The sequence below is a fragment of the Biomphalaria glabrata genome, chromosome 1 (assembly GCF_947242115.1).
Source record: "Biomphalaria glabrata chromosome 1, xgBioGlab47.1, whole genome shotgun sequence".
In the NCBI taxonomy this organism is placed as follows: Eukaryota; Metazoa; Mollusca; class Gastropoda; family Planorbidae; genus Biomphalaria; species Biomphalaria glabrata.
Window position 1 is genome coordinate 7,095,216 of NC_074711.1, and position 18,271 is coordinate 7,113,486.

At 34.2% G+C, this 18,271-nt stretch overlaps 2 long non-coding RNA genes across 4 annotated transcripts; one reads left to right on the forward strand and one right to left on the reverse strand.

Annotated features, from left to right (window-relative positions):
* Positions 1-9,487: 9,487 nt before the first annotated feature.
* LOC129924496 (uncharacterized) lies at positions 9,488-17,302 on the reverse strand. The gene is made up of 2 exons (XR_008776429.1): positions 17,081-17,302; positions 9,488-13,066 (listed from the first exon to the last, which is right to left on the reverse strand). It is a non-coding gene; the product is annotated as an uncharacterized LOC129924496 (long non-coding RNA).
* On the forward strand, positions 11,181-11,573 carry LOC129924497 (uncharacterized). Of its 3 annotated transcripts, none has more exons than XR_008776433.1 (3): positions 11,181-11,224; positions 11,328-11,411; positions 11,493-11,573. It is a non-coding gene; the product is annotated as an uncharacterized LOC129924497 (long non-coding RNA). The 3 variants fall into 3 exon arrangements; XR_008776432.1 differs by having other exon boundaries at positions 11,201-11,253; XR_008776430.1 differs by lacking the exon at positions 11,181-11,224 and adding an exon at positions 11,232-11,298 and having other exon boundaries at positions 11,345-11,411.
* Positions 17,303-18,271: the final 969 nt, after the last annotated feature.

The window sequence follows — 18,271 nt, forward strand, 5'->3', positions numbered from 1 at the left end:
CTGCACTATGGGTAGGATTGTTAGTATTCTTTTGAATTGAAGTCTGTTTAGTCTTCATTTGACCTAGGTCAGATTGTAAAAAAAAAAACAAGGAAAAAAAAGTAAAACAATTTAAGCTCTTTCTCGCGATTCCCCTGTGTTTTGTTCCAAGCAATAATAATAATAAGGCTTGTCTTCGAGTCCGAAGATTAATGAGAAATGCAGTATTTCCCGTGGCTACGCTACCCAAGCTGTGACCTACATATTCCAAGCAATAATAGAATCTATAAATCTGGGTAGAGGTAGAGTCTATGTATCACTCAATGCTGTTAGCTTATGGGCAGTGGCGTCACTAGGATGGTATTCCCCCGGTCCCTCCACCCCCCAAAAAAAATATTCACGTTGGTTTGTTCTATTGTTGAACAATGATTTAATTACCTACATTCTTTGATAGCTACACACCTGTTAAATGATTGTCGATTATATTTTTTTTTATTTGAAAAGTCCGTTGTTTCTAACATTTTATCAATAGCTGTTAGGCTTTAAATGTATTAAAATGTAAAGTTATAAAATTTTAAACTGTCTGAACATATGCTTTGTATATTAGATCTTACAAGATATTAAGGAAGCTGTTATACCCTATTCTGTTAGGTTAGTAACGTCGAATGAGACAAAACAAACTTTCGTAAATAAATAGAATAAAACTCTCTTTCAAATTTAAAGTTATCTTTTCTGAATTTAAAATGTGTAAACTTGGGAATAACGTCATCACAGTCAATATTTCTAACAATGTCATTTTCAATAGACAAAACTATCAGATATGAAAGTCGTTTCTGCCAGAGATACAGTTGATGTCTTAGTGAAAGTAGATCTGTTGATAAAAATTATTTGAAGTCCCAATGAGATATAAATTGTAAAAAATCAAGCACTGCTCCAGTTTTTTTTTTCTTTCTGCAAGATTAAATGTTTTAAATTATATATACTTCTCCACGGATTCACGACATTGAAGCTGAATTGCCATGTATCTGAGTTTCGACTTTTAGCTTCCGGAACGTATCTTGTCTTATTCTATTGTGTTCGGTTCTGATATGAAAAAATATGCGTTGGTTATGTCGAGGTAGCTTATAATTAGCACCCTTTTTCTTGTAATTAGGGTGTGAGCTGGTCCAATACTAATTTATTATACACTCATTTTATCATTTCTTCATTTCATTTGTTCATACGCCCATCTTCGGCCAGTTTAATATCTGCTTTTTCATTGCCTTCTAATTCAATGTGAGTTGGAATCCATTGAAAAGCAGTTTTCTTGCTATTGTCGTTAAGTTTTAAAAGAGCTGTTCTGAGTTAGAGTAAAACAATATCAAGGAAAACAATCTTGTTCACTATTTTGTTTTAACAAACATGACTTTATGAGTTTCTTTGTGTGTGTCCTTTTTACGTTGATACTTAATTTGATGTGTTTCCTCAAGCTAGATTAGACCATGCGGGGGAAAGCGTGGTCGAGAAGCTAAGTAAGCTTGGCTACCCATGAAGGGGACTCGATGTTCGATACCTGACTCGAACAGAGCCTAAAGGCAGCCTATAAAGGCAGCATGGAAAATCTTATCCCAGATAGGCCTACCCCTTCCCCCCCCCCCCCACTGGTCCACAAATGAAATTGGCGCTCTGAGCATGCTAATCATGAAAGTAGCGCTATATAAAAGCTATTATTAATATAATTATTATTATTATTATGTTAGAAACGAACGAGTATTCATTCTCTGGCACTGCATGGGTTGTGTTTCGTTAAAGGGAAACAAAATTCCCTTTATCAGTTTCCACTGAGGAATTTTCTGGTGATGTGGCAGGTCTGCAGCAGTGCCGCCCTATGAAAGGCAACGAGAATGTTCCTAGGAATGCCAAGAGCCTTGGAGGTATCTGTGAGGTCAGTTATTATTATCCCCTCGGTAGATATAACAATTGGGTATATTGTTGTTTTAGTTAACTTCCATAAACGCTTAATCTCCAAGTCTAAGTTCCCATAATTTCGTTGTTTTTCCAACTCATTTTTTTTTTAAATTATGAGATAGTGGTACGGCGATGTCAGTAATGGTAGCGGCTTTTTCTTTTTTATCGATGAGCAGCAGATCAGAGCGATTAAAATCTACCGTTTTGTCGGTCAAAACAGGCCCATCCCAGTACAGCAGATGATCAGTAGACTCGATAACCTCTTGTGGTGAGTATTTGTAATAAGGAGGAGTATCCTTACAGATCAAATTATGTGTCAAAGCCAGTGCTGGTGTATTAACTTTGCAACTTGGTTATGGCGACCTAGGTAGGCAGATTCTGAAAGGGCTGAACATCCTGATATTTAGTGTTCAATTGGCTCACCCACATTTCCGGCATTTGTCAACATTATTGAGTTTTAGAATATGCTTCTCGTAATTTTTTGTCCTAATTATCCTGTCCTATATCGCTGTAACAAAGCCTTCAGTTTCAGGGTAGGGATGGCCTGCTTTGAGCCATGCTAAGGAAGCAGCCTTGTCAATGTTGTCCCCATCTAATAAAGCCAGGAATTTTCCGTGGAGTGTTTTTTCTTCCCATTGGCGAATCTCATGTCCAAACCGACATTAAAATCAACATTGTGTAGGTTCATAGGAATTGCTTCGGAGTCGTATTTGCGTAGGAAGGAAACTACTTCATTGCTGGAGGCGTGCAGTTTTGATCGTATTTTTGAAACTTGCATCTTTACACAATATGAAGATGTTCTGCAATCCTCGACCTCCATCCTTCCTGGGAAGGTATAATCTTATGGCGGAGGGCTTGGGGTGCAAACATCGAAATTTGGTTAATAATTTTCTCGTGAGCCTGTCAATGTCACGTAGGTCGGTGTCAGCCCATTTTATGACGCCGAAAATGTAAAGGAGCACTGGGACGGCCCAGCTATTTATTGCAGTGATGAGGTTACTGCCAGACAGTTTAGAGTTAAAAATTGTATGTACTCTTTGCTTATGTAGGACGTAATCATCTTCTTTTTTGAAGTAAGGTCTGTATTATATAAGATAAGATAAGATTTACCAAGAAAGTCCTCTTTTAATTTTTATGGTTTAAATTGGCATTCTGGTTTATTCCAAGATGTTCATAAAGGGAGTCAGAGTTCAGTTCTTCGACGCCTTCGAATGCAATGTTAGTGTTCGCTGCTTTGCCCCTTTTTTATGCTTATGATATCACACTTAGCCAAGCTAAAAGACATGCAGATATCGTCACTAAAGCGTTTTACCGTTTTAATTAAGGTGTGTAACTTTTGCTCGGTCTCTGCATATAGCTTTAAATCATCCATGTTCAACAGGTAAGACACACATTTTTTTACATTTAGTGTCAACTCCAAAACCGTAATTTAGGTATTGTAGTGGATTAATCGCTAGGCAGAACCAGAGCAAAGATAGAGAGCCATCCTGGTATAACCCCTTCTTGTGTGCACAGAACCTAGTTTATCACGATATCTTCCAATTATCCATACAGACTTTCAACAGTTGTTTTATTCTTGGGTTGATTCTATGAATTTCCAAGGTTTTCATCAGCCAATCATGCGGAACTGAATCGAATGCTTTTTTGTAGTCTAAGTAGCACGTGTAAATTTCTCTTTCTTCTATTTGCTTGATGCAATATAATACCATCTATAGTTAGCTGTACTTTACAGCCCATCGACTCTTCAATGCAACCTTGTTGTTCATCTGCTAGTAGCTTATGGGTAGAACAAAATTTATACATTTTACTTTTTAATAGTGAAGTTAATATTTTATACATAACTGACAGACATGTGATAGGGCGGTAGTTTGATGGTTGATTCGGATCACCTTATTATTATTATTATAAAGCACCAAGTAGGCTATATCTACAAAGATGCACTATACAAAAGCAATGCTATATTTCTGTTACACCTAGGCCTATCTCATGGAAATTGTTAGGTTCCTTAAAGGACATTGACTGTGACCTTGATACTATTTCTAATGAAGAGATAAAGACAGACTTCATGTTTATCATCGAAAGCATTGCAATTTGTAGTTTGCACATGAAATGTAGGTGCATCTTAATTCTTTTTAAACAAATGCTAGCTAATGAAATTAGGCTTTATCATTTCCCTTAGCTGAAAGTGAAATGGTTGAAAAGAACAAGTCTTATTTGTATTCCTTGATTGTGGAATTCGAAAGCAAATTTTAAGACGTCAGCAACTTGGAACTAGTTTTCAATACCCTCAGCTCACCATTTAATGCAGAAGCTGACATACCTCCATATGACATACCTCCAAGAAAATTGTGACCTGAAAGAGAAGTTCCAGTTAGTTCTTTCGTAGGAGTTTCATGGGTGCCAGAAGCTGTATATCCGCACTTGAAAAAACTTAGCTGTTAAATCTTCACATTATTTGGAACCACATACATCTGTGAACATACTTTTTTTTTTGTTTGAAAATTATCAAGTGTTAGAACAGGTCAATGCTTATTGACTGTAATTTGACAGCAGTCACAAGGATAACAATAAGTAAGCTAGTTCCATGGTTCCGTACATTATGCACGAGAGTAGCCAGTTCAATACTTCATATTAAGTACACATATATATTTATGGTGAAATGGTGTGATGTAAATAGACGGTAGCGAAATTTTAAAAAATCATTCGTAAAATTAGTTAAGAAATTAACTCTTGTTATAATTCCTCAATTGGGAATACACACACACACATATATATATATATATATATATATATATATTTATATATATATATATATATGCGCCCCCCACCCAAATTTTGTTTAATGCGGCCCTCGGCAGAAAAAGGTTGCCCACCCCTGTTCTATACCATATTCATATTGTGGCGTTGTAAAGAATATTCCATTTTGTAATCCATTTTGTTCATTTTTTAAAATCTATCGTTCATTAGTTATTAAATCCCTTAAAAAAAGTCATGTTAAATAACGATGGTGTTTTTTTAGCGGCCCCCGAAAGGGGAAAAGACGCTATTAGTTTTGTGCGAAATGTCTGTCCATCTGTCCCGTTTAGATCTCGTAAACTAGAAAAGATATTGAAAATCCGACATCACAGTATTTTAGACCATTCAAAGTTCTGATGCAACGGCTACTTTTTTTTTTCTGAAAGCGAAAAAATATAATTTTTAAAATCAGTTATGCAACAAGTTTTTTAAAGAGAAAAAGCTAATTAGTATGCATTATAAGTTAGACCTAAATTAAAAAGAATAGTAATCTTGTAAATGTCATTTTCGTGAACAATTTTTTTTATTGCTGAATATTTCCTTTCTAATTTAATTGAGCATTCGAATAAGAGATTGATCCTTTTCAAAACAATTACATCTATTATAAGACTTCAGTTAGGCCAGGAGAGGCGCGGTAGCTGAGCGGTAAAGCGCTTGGCTTCCGAACCGGGGGCCCCGGGTTCGAATCCTGGTGAAGACTGGGATTTTCAACTTCGGAATCCTTAGGTGCCCCTGAGTCCACCCAGCTCCAATGGGTACCTGATATTAGCTGTGGAAAAGTAAAGGCGGTTGGTCGTTGTGCTGGCTACATGACACCCTCGCTAACCGTAGGCCACACAAAACAGATGAACTTTACATCATCTGCCCTATAGACCACAAGGTCTGAAAGGGGAACTAGTTAGGCCAGGTTCACATCTAACTTTGCATTCACTTGCACCTATCCTTTGATCTGCTGTACCGTTGGGGCACTACACAAGATCTGTCAACCTTCTTTCTCCATTCTTATCTCTCATTTGTCTTTGATATAATTTCATTTGGATGTTCTTTCTGAAAATATTGAACCCTGCCTGGGTGGACCACTTCGGGGGCCGATTTTGAGTTTGTGTTTCCACACAAACTGTCTTTGTAATCTTGTTTTTTTTTTCAAATTACTTTTTTTTTATAACTTAAATTTTTTTTATTTCTTTAAAGTGATAAAAAATGTGCTTTGCAATCTTTAGCAAATGTTTAACGCCTTTATGTTTGTAGAACTTTTAAACAAAATCTAGTTGGCAACAGTGACAGTCAATTTGCGTCCTTGACATTCATTAGTTTCATCGTGAAGATCTTCAAGTCCTTCAGTTTCTATGTAGCTTTTGTGTTTCATGTACACTTACATGTTCATTCTTTAAATAGGACATAAAAGGACGCTTGTGTACCAGACTCTTTTGACTTGAAAGAAAAAAAGGAAAAAGAAGGAAAGAAAAAAAAAAGAAAGAAAGAAAGAAGGGAATAAAGAAAGTGAAAGAAATAAGGGAAGAAAGAAAGAAATAAGGGAAGAAAGAAAGTGAAAGAAATAAGGGAAGAAAGAAAGAAAATAAGGGAAGAAAGAAAGAAATAAGGGAAGAAAGAAAGTGAAAGAAATAAGGGAAGAAAGAAAGTGAAAGAAATAATGGAAGAAAGAAAATGAAAGAAATAAGGGAAGAAAGAAAATGAAAGAAATAAGGGAAGAAAGAAAGTGAAAGAAATAAGGGAAGAAAGAAAGTGAAACAAATAATGGAAGAAAGAAAATGAAAGAAATAAGGGAAGAAAGAAAATGAAAGAAATAAGGGAAGAAAGAAAGAAAGAAAGTGAAAGAAATAAGAGAAGAAAGAAAGTGAAAGAAATATGGGAAAAAAGAAAATGAAATAAATAAGGGAAGAAAGAAAGAAATAAGGGAAGAAAGAAAGTGAAAGAAATATGGGAAGAAAGAAAATGAAATAAATAAGGGAAGAAAGAAAGTGAAAGAAAGAAGGGAAGAAAGAAAGTGAAAGAAAGAAGGGAAGAAAGAAAGTGAAAGAAATATGGGAAGAAAGAAAGAAATAAGGGAAGAAAGAAAGTGAAAGAAATATAGGAAGAAAGAAAATGAAAGAAATAAGGGAAGAAATTAAATGAAAGAAAGAAAGAAAGAAGGGAAGAAAGAAAATGAAAGAAATAAGGGAAGAAAGAAAGTGAAAGAAATAAGGGAAGAAAGAAAGTGAAAGAAATATGGGAAGAAAGAAAATGAAATAAATAAGGGAAGAAAGAAAGAAATAAGGGAAGAAAGAAAGTGAAAGAAATATGGGAAGAAAGAAAATGAAATAAATAAGGGAAGAAAGAAAGTGAAAGAAATAAGGGAAGAAAGAAAGTGAAAAAAAGAAGGGAAGAAAGAAAGTGAAAGAAATATGGGAAGAAAGAAAGAAATAAGGGAAGAAAGAAAGTGAAAGAAATAAGGGAAGAAAGAAAGAAATAAGGGAAGAAAGAAAGAAATAAGAGAAGAAAGAAATAAGGGAAGAAAGAAAGTAAAAGAAATAAGGGAAGAAAGAAAGTGAAAGAAATATGGGAAGAAAGAAAATGAAAGAAATAAGGGAAGAAAGAAACTGAAAGAAATAAGGGAAGAAAGAAAATGAAAGAAATAATGGAAGAAAGAGAGAAATAAGGGAAGAAAGAAAGTGAAAGAAACAACGGAAGAAAGAAAGTAAAAGAAATAAGGGAAGAAAGAAAATGAAAGAAATAAGAGAAGAAAGAAAATGAAAGAAATAAGGGAAGAAAGAAAGAAAGTGAAAGAAATAAGGGAAGAAAGAAAATGAAATAAATAAGGGAAGAAAGAAAGAAATAAGGGAAGAAAGAAAATGAAATAAATAAGGGAAGAAAGAAAGTGAAAGAAAAATGGGAAGAAAGAAAATGAAAGAAATAAGGGAAGAAAGAAAGTGAAAGAAAGAAGGGAAGAAAGAAAGTGAAAGAAATATGGGAAGAAAGAAAATGAAATAAATAAGGGAAGAAAGAAAGAAATAAGGGAAGAAAGAAAGTGAAAGAAATATGGGAAGAAAGAAAATGAAATAAATAAGGGAAGAAAGAAAGTGAAAGAAATAAGGGAAGAAAGAAAGTGAAAGAAAGAAGGGAAGAAAGAAAGTGAAAGAAATATGGGAAGAAAGAAAGAAATAAGGGAAGAAAGAAAGTGAAAGAAATAAGGGAAGAAAGAAAGAAATAAGGGAAGAAAGAAAGAAATAAGAGAAGAAAGAAATAAGGGAAGAAAGAAAGTAAAAGAAATAAGGGAAGAAAGAAAGTGAAAGAAATAAGGGAAGAAAGAAAATGAAAGAAATAAGGGAAGAAAGAAAGAAATAAGGGAAGAAAGAAAATGAAATAAATAAGGGAAGAAAGAAAGTGAAAGAAAAATGGGAAGAAAGAAAATGAAAGAAATAAGGGAAGAAAGAAAGTGAAAGAAAGAAGGGAAGAAAGAAAGTGAAAGAAAGAAGGGAAGAAAGAAAGTGAAAGAAATATGGGAAGAAAGAAAATGAAATAAATAAGGGAAGAAAGAAAGAAATAAGGGAAGAAAGAAAGTGAAAGAAATATGGGAAGAAAGAAAATGAAATAAATAAGGGAAGAAAGAAAGAAATAAGGGAAGAAAGAAAGTGAAAGAAATATGGGAAGAAAGAAAATGAAATAAATAAGGGAAGAAAGAAAGTGAAAGAAATAAGGGAAGAAAGAAAGTGAAAGAAAGAAGGGAAGAAAGAAAGTGAAAGAAATATGGGAAGAAAGAAAGAAATAAGGGAAGAAAGAAAGTGAAAGAAATAAGGGAAGAAAGAAAGTGAAAGAAATATGGGAAGAAAGTGAAAGAAATAATGGAAGAAAGAAAGAAATAAGGGAAGAAAGAAAGAAATAAGAGAAGAAAGAAATAAGGGAAGAAAGAAAGTAAAAGAAATAAGGGAAGAAAGAAAGTGAAAGAAATATGGGAAGAAAGAAAATGAAAGAAATAAGGGAAGAAAGAAACTGAAAGAAATAAGGGAAGAAAGAAAATGAAAGAAATAATGGAAGAAAGAAAGAAATAAGGGAAGAAAGAAAGTGAAAGAAACAACGGAAGAAAGAAAGTGAAAGAAATAAGGGAAGAAAGAAAATGAAAGAAATAAGAGAAGAAAGAAAATGAAAGAAATAAGGGAAGAAAGAAAGAAAGTGAAAGAAATAAGGGAAGAAAGAAAGTGAAAGAAATATGGGAAGAAAGAAAATGAAATAAATAAGGGAAGAAAGAAAGAAATAAGGGAAGAAAGAAAATGAAATAAATAAGGGAAGAAAGAAAGTGAAAGAAAAATGGGAAGAAAGAAAATGAAAGAAATAAGGGAAGAAAGAAAACGAAAGAAATAAGGGAAGAAAGAAAGAAAGAAAGTGAAAGAAAAATGGGAAGAAAGAAAATGAAAGAAATAAGGGAAGAAAGAAAACGAAAGAAATAAGGGAAGAAAGAAAGAAAGAAAGTGAAAGAAATAAGGGAAGAAAGAAAGTGAAAGAAATATGGGAAGAAAGAAAATGAAATAAATAAGGGAAGAAAGAAAGAAATAAGGGAAGAAAGAAAGTGAAAGAAATATGGGAAGAAAGAAAATGAAATAAATAAGGGAAGAAAGAAAGACGGAAGGTAAAAAAGATAGATTAATTATGATTGATAGATAGATGGATAGATGGCCTATTATAGTTAGAGAGAGAGAGAGAGAGAGAGAGAGAGAGAGAAAGAGTAGTTTAAACCATCACACTTTCATTTAATTTCAACAGAACAAGACCATTTCGTGTTTCAACAACTTATTGCCTTTATTATTTCAGATATGGAAAGCAACACAAAAATAGGCCTACATGTATTCTGGGATTTGAAAACAAAAATCAAGCGCTCATCTATTGTTTAATACAAATATTTGAAATTCACTAAGAAAGTGTGGACAAGAAATGTGTTGACTTTGAAAAGAAGCTAGTCGAGGAGAACTTCCGTTTTTGTTTGTTATAATATATGGGAAAGCTTCAAGTTTGCTATACTAAGTGGGAAAGTCCTAAGTTTGCTATGAGAAGTTGGAAAGTCCTAAGTTTGCTATGAGAAGTTGGAAAGTCCTAAGTTTGCTATGAGAAGTTGGAAAGTCCTAAGTTTGCTATGAGAAGTTGGAAAGTCCTAAGTTTGCTATGAGAAGTTGGAAAGTCCTAAGTTTGCTATGAGAAGTTGGAAAGTCCTAAGTTTGCTATGAGAAGTTGGAAAGTCCTAAGTTTGCTATGAGAAGTTGGAAAGTCCTAAGTTTGCTATGAGAAGTTGGAAAGTCCTAAGTTTGTTATGAGAAGTTGGAAAGTCCTAAGTTTGCTATGAGAAGTTTGAAAGTCCTAAGTTTGCTATGAGAAGTTGGAAAGTCCTAAGTTTGCTATGAGAAGTTTGAAAGTCCTAAATTTGCTATGAGAAGTTTGAAAGTCCTAAATTTGCTATGAGAAGTTTGAAAGTCCTAAGTTTGCTATGAGAAGTTGGAAAGTCCTAAGTTTGCTATGAGAAGTTTGAAAGTCCTAAGTTTGCTATGAGAAGTTTGAAAGTCCTAAATTTGCTATGAGAAGTTTGAAAGTCCTAAGTTTGCTATGAGAAGTTGGAAAGTCCTAAGTTTGCTATGAGAAGTTTGAAAGTCCTAAGTTTGCTATGAGAAGTTGGAAAGTCCTAAGTTTGCTATGAGAAGTTTGAAAGTCCTAAGTTTGCTATGAGAAGTTGGAAAGTCCTAAGTTTGCTATGAGAAGTTTGAAAGTCCTAAGTTTGCTATGAGAAGTTTGAAAGTCCTAAGTTTGCTATGAGAAGTTGGAAAGTCCTAAGTTTGCTATGAGAAGTTGGAAAGTCCTAAGTTTGCTATGAGAAGTTTGAAAGTCCTAAGTTTGCTATGAGAAGTTTGAAAGTCCTAAGTTTGCTATGAGAAGTTTGAAAGTCCTAAGTTTGCTATGAGAAGTTGGAAAGTCCTAAGTTTGCTATGAGAAGTTGGAAAGTCCTAAGTTTGCTATGAGAAGTTTGAAAGTCTTAAGTTTGCTATGAGAAGTTTGAAAGTCTTAAGTTTGGTATGAGAAGTTTGAAAGTCCTAAGTTTGCTATGAGAAGTTTGAAAGTCTTAAGTTTGCTATGAGAAGTTTGAAAGTCTTAAGTTTGCTATGAGAAGTTGGAAAGTCCTAAGTTTGGTATGAGAAGTTTGAAAGTTATAAGTTTGCTATGAGAAGTTGGAAAGTCCTAAGTTTGCTATGAGAAGAACAAGCTTTAAGCTTGTTTTGATTTGTGGGAAAGCTTCATGTCTGTATTGATTAGTTAGAAAGTCCCAGGTTTGCTAGGATAAAAAATGACTTGTATTAACTCTTTCTCTCCTGACTGACGATACCAACGTTGATTCCACCAGAATGTGGTAAATAATTACGGAGAGAAAGAGTTAAAATACTCCTAACCTTAGGCAACGTTCTGATATTACGTAACGGATAAGGAAGAAGAGAAGGTATACAAGGAGGAAGGTATACAAGGAGAGAAGGTATACAAGAAGGTATACAAGGGGAGAAGGTATACAAGAAGGTATACAAGGGGAGAAGGTATACAAGGAGAAAGGTATACAAGGGGAGAAGGTATACAAGAAGGTATACAAGGGGAGAAGGTATACAAGGAGGAAGGTATACAAGGGGAGAAGGTATACAAGGGGAGAAGGTATACAAGGAGAGAAGGTATACAAAGGGAGAAGGTATACAAATCTGTTACAGGGGGAGTTTTTTTTTTATTACGTAACGGATAAGGAAGGAGAGAAGGTATACAAATCTGTTACAGGGGGAGGGGGGTTTATTACGGAAGAAAACACAAATATATACCGAAATATTTTTAGATCAGTTAATCATTTTAACTCTCGTGTTTATGTCTCGAGCTTATATTATGTTTGTTAACAGAGCTAAATAGATCTAAATTACATTATTATTATTAACAGAAACAGGAATTTCTTGACTTTCGCGGGTCCGACTTTGGCCTAAAGGCTATACCACGGATTTTCAAAAAAAAAAATGTTAATGGATAAAATGACTTTCTTTTTTTTTTTTTAACACCAAGGGTGTTTGGTGGCTGCCCGATGCAAATGTGCAGTACTGTCACTGTGCTGAGGTAACTAAACTGAATACTTCATCAAAGCGCCGATAGAAGTCGTTACTTTTTTTCAGTCATTTCTTTCGATGCCATGATGAAACATGTAATTTGGGAAAATGGTAATTAATAAATAGGCCAAAGTCTTTTGTAAAATTCGAATTTTCTTGTACGCTACTCTACCGGAGAGGAAGAGGTATTGAGTTTTGTTGCGATTTGGTACGAGTGAGAAGTTTTTTTTTTTTTTTAAAAAGTTATTTTTGGTGTTACATAATATCCGGACGTTTTCTTAGGGAATAAATATTATACAAGGATATTTTTTTTTCAGTTCTGCTAACGTCTTTTGTATTAAATGAAATAATTCCAATGTTTGCTAGGATAGCACAGCGTTGGTGATTCTTATCTATCTAAAAATAGAACTTTGAAATATTTCTTAAGTTTAAATTAAATAGGATTAACTTCATGCAAGCAGCCTGGTTAGCTTCGAATATTAGTGTTAAATGATACACTGGAATCGAATACAACAAAGGATTTGCTTGGTTAGCATAGAATGTTAGTATTATATAATAACTTGATATTGAATACTACAAATAATTTTCTTCCATTGAATAAAATATCAGATAATGGTGATATCATCGTCTTGTTTTTTTCCCCCTTTAGCTTAGGGGAGATAATATTGACAGTGCTGAGCTGATTTATGTGATCGATATTTATTTCATCGTTATCTCACACATAAAGTGGCAGAAGTAAGATCTAAGGCAAGGCACTCTCGTCATATTCCAACTTTTTTGATTTTCCAAAATCATGCAATTCCCTTTCTGCTGGTTCTCCTCCGCTGACAAGGTCCTGTAGGCTGGCCTCGTACTGTACCAGTAGGTCCAGTCACCTTTGTCAAAACGAGTACCGATGACTAAGCAGTCGACAGGTGTATCACTAAGATCCAACATGACGGCGATCGCTTTTCTCTCATCTTCTTCCATGATTTCCACGAGCCGGGCTCCATACTGATTGCAGATATTCAAGGCGAAAGATGCTGAAAATACCAAGTAGCGAGACAAAAGTAACTTTTTATACTCGTAAGGGGTGATCTCGGCAAACTGGTACTTTTGAAATGTTTCCATCTCGTGGAGGGTTTGCTGAACGGAGTCCGCATGTAGTTTCTCCAAGGAAAGGATCGCGGGACTCATATCGAGTATCTCACCGAGAAGTCGTTTTTGTCGGGCTATTGTGTCTCCGTAGCAGTCCCCTGCAACTAGAGAGTCAAAACAAAAGTCACAATCAATAGAATTTACAAAAAAAATGAATATTAAACACAATTTGATATTGAGGATCTGGGACACGGAAAACACTTTAAAAGCTTGCTGTTTATTGACCTCGAAGTTAGAAAAATTCTATTTTTTTTTTATATCTTATCTTATAAAATACAGAATTTGCTTTAAAAAGAAGATGATTACGTCCTACGCGTGTCCCTAGGTCAATTTAGTCATGCATGTTAATCAATGACTTTAACTCTGCCGACTAGTTGGTTTTTTCTGGCTGAGTCAGGCAACCGATATATCTAATAGCATTATATGGAAAGAAGGAGTATTTGTACAAATTTGTCCTAGCATATGGGAAAATAAATGTGCCTTTATCTTTGGGTCTTCTGGAGTACTTTATAAGGATTTGTTGTTGTAGATTTGAAGATAAAGGTTCAGTGTTTTATAAATAGTTGATGCTTTACTTTTTTGTTTTCTATCCTAAAGAGTCTCTAAATTTAATGATTATAATAGAAGTGTCACTCTAATCAAATGTGAATATTCTCACTGCTCTATTTTATATCTGTTCCAGTTTCTTAATGTTTTCTTGAGTTGAAGGGTACCAAATAGAGGATGCATATTCTATTATTGGCGTGGTCGAGAGGCTAAGTGTGCTTGAACTTGGCTTGTCTCGGCTACCTAGAAGGGGGCTCGAGGTTCGACACCCGACTCGGGCAGAGTTGCGTTTACTGAGCGCCTAAAGGCAGCACGGAAAACCAACTCCTAGATACCCCCTCCCCCCACCGGTCCACAAATGAGATTGGACCAAAGCGCTCTGAGCATGCTATAAGCATGAAAGTAGCGCTATATAAAAGCTATAATAATAATAATAATTGGCCTTACGAAGATTAAGTGACATTTTAGTTTAATGTTGTTTTGTTTGATTTTTTAATAATTTCATCAATAGGGGGATTCTCCTTTATTATAATACCTAGGTATATTAGTCTGTTTTTAGTCTGTGTAACTGTTTTCGGTAAGGAAGTCACATGATATATTTGAGTATTTTTACAAAGCTTATATCAGCTCTACCTGTCTGTCCCATATCCATTCTAAGATCAAGTTGAAACTTAACACAATTATTTAGTGTACTTAACAAAAGTTCGATCAATAAAAAAAAAAATTACCATTTAGTTAAATATTATTTGATAATCAAAAAAATATTCTGTCTGGTATCGTAAAAGGGAAATAAATTATTTAGTATTGAGATATGTAGCTGTAAATTTACTCCCATAAGATAAGCTTTTATTTTTAAAAATGATTTTTTTTTAAATATTTTGATTGTTAATGATTATTGCATTGGAGATTTAACACCCAAAACACGATAGTCTGCTATTCTATACCGGAAGCAAAACCATTGAAGATTTTCATATAGCAAGCTTTCTGGTGCTTCCGGTGTACATATTATGGACGTAAAAGAAGTATATTAATAAACCGTTTCATTATTTTCGTGCCTTTTTCAGCACTGTAGAATCACACTTTTGAGTTCGTTCCCTTTTAGCTCAAAGTAAATGTAATTACTTAGTTGGAAGCACTGATCTTTCAATAAAGTGTCCTTGACATTGTTTATAACGTGTATTCCTCTCAATCTTTACCTTGTAGTTTTCTTTAGCTTCCTCTGCACCGCGACCTCATTCTGTCTTATCTTCTTTTGTCTTTTTTTTTTACATAACTTTTATCAACTCACTCTGCCTGTCTGTCTGGTAAAAGGTTTGAACATGTTTTTTTCCCCAATTTCCCATTCTTGAATAGAGTATTTTTTTCTCTCATTTACCATTCTCAGATAAAGTTGAAAATTTGCATAATTATTCATAGTCGATGATAATACCCGAATCAATCCAAAAAATTAACAGATGAGTTAATCATTTAGTATCAGTTAAGTAATTTTATTTTATATAGCAGAAAAGATACTAAGCCCTCTAATGTTCAGATAAATGGCAGTAATTAGCGGTTCTTTCCCTTAAATAAGCGTGTTTTTTTTTTTTTTTAAAGTATTCTTTTTTCTATTGCTTTGTTTTTCTCTCGTAATGAAATGGATTGCTTAGAGAAACTAAACGGGGTCGTACAAATCTATGTAAAAACGAAGAGCAGATTTATGTGATTAATTTAAAAAAATGAAAAATCCATCATTAATAAGGGGACATAACTGAAGAACTAGAGAAGAGGATCCTAGCAATGGAATTAAAACGCTACACAAGGTCCTAGGGACCGCATCACAAAAGATTAGAAACAAGATTTCTTCTACAAAAAAAAAACGCACAACTAACACTTCATGGCTATATCATAATGTCCTCAGGACTTGCAAATATCTCCCCTCGGGGAACTCACGGAACAGTACCAGGACAAAGAAGAAGAGGCAGACGGAGAAAGCGATGGGAAGACAATATGTCATAAAAGAATGGAAAGGCTTGTCGTTGAAAGAGATTTTACCCAAGGCAAAACCCCCCATCTTTAGAAACCAATATTCACCAGAAAAGTTCTCAGTAAACAATGTTAAAAGGACTACGATTAATTTGGTTTCTCTCTTGCGAGGCTGACTCTGGCAATGCCAGAGAATGAATATTAACATAATAATATCAATAATATTAACCGAGGTGATAATGACAATTGACCCAACAGATACATTCAAGGCCTTTAACATTCCGAGGAAGATTCTCGTTGCCTGTCAGAGGGCGGAACTGTAAATTTACCCAAAAAAAATTTAAAAAATCCGCAATCAATGATTGACATCGCAGTGCCACAATCTGACTCCATAAAGTGAGCAACGAACAAATTGAATGAAAACCTAAGCTTAGAGATTAAGCTGCTTCCTTAACATTGCTTAAAGCTGGTTAACAATATAGGCTACTCTGTTGTTGGGATAGCGAAAACTGACCTTCGAAACTCTTAAGATTCCTAAGAAGATTCTTGTTGCATTATTGACATCGCTGTACCACTATCTCATAATTAAAAAAAAACTGAGCTGGAAAAACAACGAAAATATGGGAACCTTGGCTAGGAGATTAAGCGTTTATGGAAATTATCTAAAACAACAATATACCCCATTGTGATATCAACCGAGGGGATAATAACAACTGACTTCACAGCGCAAAAGTAGAGGTTTTTTTTCATGTCTATGTTTGTTAATAACGCTATATAAATTAAACAATCACTATATTCGAAAACAAAAACTTTATTTTATGTCAATGTTTGTTAATAACGCTATATAAATTAAACAATCACTATATTCGAAAACAAAAACTTTTTTTTATGTCTATGTTTGTTAATAACGCTATATAAATTAAACTATCACTATATTCGAAAACAAAAACTTTTTTTATGTCTATGTTTGTTAATAACGTTATATAAATTAAACTATCACTATATTCGAAAACAAAAACTTTTTTTTATGTCTATGTTTGTTAATAACGTTATATAAATTAAACTATCACTATATTCGAAAACAAAAACTTTTTTTTATGTCTATGTTTGTTAATAACACTATATTAATTAAACAATCACTATATTCGAAAATGTTCATTCTCTGAAATTGCCAGGATCGACTTTTTTTTTTATAAGGGAGTGTAGTCTTCCTTTAGCTCTATGCGATAAGAGCGTAACTAAACTCGCGAATGACAACAGCTTTGTCTGCGTCATGGGTTCTAAGTTGCAACTAGGTCTACGTAGTCAAGTGGAATATTGCGCTCTTTCTCTAATTTCGGACTCGAAGACCGCGCCTTAGTAGCGGTGGTTACGGAGTTTAGCTTTCTAATGATAGGCAGGTATGCAGTAAAATCAGCTGTAACAGGTAACAATAATTCACTGAGGCTAGTTCAGAGTCTTGAACTCAGTTATAAGCCATTCCTTGAATTGCCTAATGTAAACTCCTTTCCCCATTCAGAATTAGATCAACGAATCTTTCGCGTGTTGTTTATTGGAATATGTCAGTGACTACTCTAACTATTAAGAGATATTGATAGTAAAATAAAAACCTTTTGGAGAAAGCAGGAGAAAAAGCGTCGTCAGTAGTGATATCATTTCTGCTAACGAAGTGGTAACTGGCAAGAAAGACTCTTTAAACTTCTGCCAGTGGAAACATGTTCAAGTCCTGTGGTATGAACAGGAAAATAATCGTGTGTCTGTATTCAATATAAATTTTAAAAAAATACGAAGGCTGTCAATATCCAATTACAGCTAATTGGGTGCTTCGTTGTTTTTTGACAGAAAGATCGTACATGATTGGCTGGAAGATGAACTCAAACTCTCTCGTTTTAAACGTGCTGTCTTTTTATTGGTTGATAACAACTCCACCCGTTTATGCATACTTATGAGAGACAAAATGATGGGTTGATAAACCAGTACAGCCAAGAGCAAAACCTAATTAAAACATTGATTACGTTTAGAGATTAAAAATTTAGAAATAATAAAACTCTACAATTATATATTTATATATTATATATAATTATATAAGTGCAATTTTTAATTTGGACAAAACTTTTTTTCTGTAAGGTATTTAATACTTATAACCTTACTTGACCGATCAAGACTTTGGAATCTCAAAGAGGTCTATTAAGCCTGTCCAAATTTGCTTCTATAAACGCATCTTCAAATTAGCCCATATCGCTTGTTAGTTAATTCAATTGATGACTGGTTGACTGTCCTTATTCTTGTTGTCTGTCCTTATTGTTGTTGTCTGTCCTTATTGTTGTTGTTGTTAAGTAACTACTACTACGTTCTGACATAAATAGTTGACACTGGTCATGATAAACCAGAACAGTTGAGCCTAACCTTTAGTCGGCCTGAGAGAGGGAGGGGTATATAATTTTGCGACAGACGTGTCACGAACAGCATTACCACAGAAAAAAAAAGCTAAAAAAAAAAATACAAAAAAAAACAACCAAAAACGTCAAGCTGACTGCGGCTTCATTGTGGGAGTTTCGACTGGCCGGATATGGCCCGGCCGGGGGTTGTAGCTTGGGCATCACTGAAATACAATACTCAATGTCTAGTTAAAGCACTGATTGCCTGATTACCAGATTGGAATGAAAAGAGTTGGCTGCATCCTCGGGCATTCAATTTTCACAAAGTTATATCAAGTCACTCTAGTAAAATTTTTGAACACGTTATTTCTCCCACACCCTATCTCGATTTAGCTGAAATTATTGGGGCAATTATTTCTTTTA